At 28.9% G+C, this 4,113-nt stretch overlaps 1 long non-coding RNA gene across 1 annotated transcript; it reads right to left on the bottom strand.

Annotated features, from left to right (window-relative positions):
• Positions 1 to 303: 303 nt before the first annotated feature.
• Positions 304 to 1,423, bottom strand: LOC107874796. The gene is made up of 3 exons (XR_001675591.2): positions 1,154 to 1,423; positions 810 to 910; positions 304 to 702 (listed from the first exon to the last, which is right to left on the bottom strand). It is a non-coding gene; the product is annotated as an uncharacterized LOC107874796 (long non-coding RNA).
• Between the last annotated feature and the right edge of the window lie 2,690 nt (positions 1,424 to 4,113).

Raw genomic sequence — 4,113 nt, 5'->3', positions numbered from 1 at the left:
AAAATAATATTTCAAACCCTTTGACTGTTGACCACGTCTATGTGGCATTAAAAGCGCTGACTAGGACGAGGCGCGTGCATGCACACGCCTAGAGTGCGAGTGGGGCTCAATTTTTATTAATTTTACATTAAAATAATTTAAAAAAATAATATTAAAATTAAAAAAAAAAAAAAGAGTCCTTTTTCTCCTCCATCTTTTTTAATTTTAAAATAATTTTAAAATAATAATTTTTTGTAACAAAAATAAATAAATTCCTTCCCCAACCCCCACTCCCATTCAACCCCTTGCCACCCACTTCAGCGCTCGTCAGTCCCCTCAACAATAGCCATGGCCATCAACTTCCAAAATTTCAATCTTAAAACAAAAACAACCTTAAACAAAGTGTATAAAAATATCAAAATTTTAAAAAAAAATTCACAACCCAACTTCAAAATTATCAAAAACAAGATATGGGTAGCAACTTTTTTTGAGCAATTTTTTCTTCACTTGCCATAACTGGGAAGGTTTACACAAAATGGTGATGCATTCCCAACATATCAGCAGCCAAATTGGATATCAAACAACTAGTAGTTCCATCAATACTATAATATCGGCACCCTTTTAGTAGTAGAAAATGTTGTCCAGGAGCTTCCGTTGGTGTTGTTTCTCAAAATTATTGATGATATCATCAATTGTTTCCTCCCAATTTTCAATAGCCTCAAGCTGCAAGTGAGAACTTGTATTATTAATGAGAAACATCAAAAGAATCAGCAAAACCTTAAGAAACCAAAATTTCCAGTAGAATCAAAATCTGGGTTCCTTCACCATACCTGAAAATCAACAAAATCCCTTCCTTCAGATCGCGAAAACTCAACAAACGATCAGCAAAAAACCTAACCATTTTCAGAAAATACACAAATCTGTGCATATTCTTTACGAAAAAATTAAATTCAGCAAACACAAAACACAAAAATACCATATAAGGCAAAGAAAACAAACAAAAATTACAACAAAATATCACCTTTTTTACAAATTTAATGAATACCCTTTACAGAAAAATCGATTTCAAGAACCATAAACACCCAAAAAAAAAAAAAAAGAAACAAACAAAATCACATCATTTTATACAAATCTGTCAACACCCTTTACAAAAAAAAAAAAAGCAAAATCTTACCTTTTTATACAAATCTAATGAATACCCTTCAAATAAACCTTTTTATGCTAATAAGGATATCAACGAACAACCACAAAGAAAGTATAAGAAAATCAGATTTTCAAGAAAATCATCGAGAGAAAAATTGTGGTTATTGAAGAAAAGGCAAAAAAGGTGAAATCTTTGAACACAAAAATAACAATGTTTAATTGGATTTTATGGGGAAAATGATGTACTTTGGTTGTTTTTATTAGTGTCACACATACCGATTTAGTAATAAATTTGGAGTGTTTAAATGATTTGGTAATGGAGAAGAGAGATGGAGAAGATCGCCCTTTTTCCTTTAAAAAAAAAAAAGAATTAATTTAAATTTTTTATTTTTTATTTTTTATAAATTTTTGTGGCATTTTAAAAAATACGTGGAATGTAATATAATATTTAAAATGATGTGGAAGTTGACTTGTAAGCTGACGTGGGCGAGTGTATTACACTCATCAAAAAAGTGTTTAAAACGTTGCTTTTTAGTGGGTTCAGAGGTTCAGATGACAAATATGTAAATAAAAGTGTTCAATTTACAAAACCGATATAGTACAAGGATCCACTAAACCATTTTGCCTTCTACATTAAAAATTCAAAAAAAAATATAAAATGGAAGAAAAAACTACAAGTTGTAATTCTGACATGAGACACAAAAAAATGCTACTAAGCTCTCTATCAGAAAATTATTACCGATAGATTTTAAGTGATAGAATATCTAAATTGTAATTATATTACTGGTAGATTTTAAGTGATAGAGTATCTAAATTGTAATCATATTGTAAGTGATAAAGTATCTAAATTGTAATTATATTGTGTATTCAGATACTAAGTTGAAAGAAATTATAATTTGTGTATTTAAATAAAATTTCATATCAATTTAAGAGCCTAAAATTTCTAGAATTATCACATAAACAGTCGGGACATATTTACTGTTTATTTTTCTAACTAATATATATAAAATAAGGAGCGTACATTGATCGAGTTAATTTGATTTTTCATTAAAAAATTATTATATCAATTATTCTGCTTTATTAAATCTATAAATCATATTAAATTAACATAAAGTCGATTTTTTTATTTTGATTTTAGTAGTTTTTTTTATTTCTTCGATTTTCTTTATCAATCATTGAAATGACTATTTTATTATACTACCCTATTAATTGACTTTATCAATTATTGAAATAACTATTTTATCATACTACCCTATTAATTGACTTTAGAGTAATATTCTAAAACACAATTTAAAAAATAAGTAATTAATCTTAATAATAAAATTTAAAAAATTATTTGGACTGTATTCATAGGTAGGAGTCTCTAGCCAGGAGAGTTTGGGTGTGGTGGGTGTCTTTGATCTGTGTGTGTATGTTCCTACTTCGTGGGTATCCTCTTTTTAGTCCGTATTTCGTAGTGCTCTTATTTCTCTTATCTCGCATTTTCTATGATTTCTATTTTTGATATTTTTATTCCATATTTCTGTTATGTCATCCATTTTGCTGCTTGTTTCATTACGACCTTATTTACTATTCTTTATCTTGAGCCGAGAGTCTATTGGAAACATCCTCTCTACTTCTTCGGAGGTAACGGTATGGATTGCGTACATCTTATCCTCCTCAGAGCCCACTTTGTAGGAACACACTGGGTTTGTTGTTGTTGTTGTATGTCAAAAATAATACTTCCTCCGTTTAAAAAAGAATGATCATTTAGCACAAAGTTTAGAAAAATAAATAAGACTTTTGAATCTTGTGGCCTTAAATTAAAATTGTGTTAAATGTACCAAAATGCTCTTTAATCTTGTGGTTCTAAAAATGTCATGTGAAAAGTTGAAATTAAAGTATTGCTAAAAAAGGAAAAGATTTATTCTTTTTTAAACGAACTAAAAAGAAAAGTGGGTCATTCGTTTTAAAACGGAGGAAGTAAGTAAAAAATGTTACTATATGTTAAAAAAATATCTAGTTATAACTTTTACCTTCTCTGAAGATGTGACATGAGACAATGATATGACCCTGGCCTGTCTTTTCTGGTAGAATTTTTTTTTGAATTTTTAATGTAAAACGACAATTCGGCTTTATTTTACGTTTTACAATTTTTTTCAATAAAATGCTATTTTTAGTTTCAAATTACAAAATGCAATTTAAACATCCCATTTATACTTCTTTTATTATTCTTTGCATTAACGACTCTCTTATAAAAATTATGTAAATCGAAAGAAAAAGTTTCATGAAGCTTATTTTGATTAAATATTAAAAGTGTATGTATTTTATTTAGCTGTTAGTTATTGAGTCTCGGCGCGAGTTCTCGTTTAACCACTAACTTCAATTTAATTTTCATCACTTTAAGAAAAGAAAAAAAAACATAGAAAGCTATCTTTACAACATTTGTACGTTATTAAGTGCTTAATCTTGGAATACTTGTGGACCGGTGATTCTCTAGTCTTAACTCTTATTTTTAATGTTTTTGGGTACACAAATCTGTATTTAGGCACACAACAATTCAACACAAGTTCAAGTCTAAAAATAAGAATTCCTATGAAGTTACACAACACCTTCAACACAAGATTAAAAATAATTTATCCAAGAAGTGTGTTATAGTTTCAGAAATAAAATGAAATAGAAATTTAAAACCAAGTCCTCCGAATACACGGAGTGTCCTTAAGGAATAATTCTCCTCACTGTACCCGAGGTTGTGAAATTTTTCAGAATAAAATGGCTTTCAATCTAACAATAGTGATACCTCAAATTATTAAATTCGTCGAACTCACTCAACGGCTAATGATCACAATGAGTTTTTGTAGAGAAGAAGAGTGTTTTTGCTGTTAAAAATCATGTCAATACCTGATAAATATGTCAAGTATTTATAGCCTTAATGTGTCCCTTCGAAAAGGATGCACTGATTCTGAAAAAAAGCACATTTTCAGTATAGTCACATCATCTGCGCCCAGTCTG

The sequence above is a fragment of the Capsicum annuum genome, chromosome 6, assembly GCF_002878395.1.
Source record: "Capsicum annuum cultivar UCD-10X-F1 chromosome 6, UCD10Xv1.1, whole genome shotgun sequence".
Lineage (NCBI taxonomy): Eukaryota > Viridiplantae > Streptophyta > Magnoliopsida > Solanales > Solanaceae > Capsicum > Capsicum annuum.
Note: the sequence above shows the minus strand (reverse complement) of the source record. Positions and strands in the feature narration are given on the sequence as shown.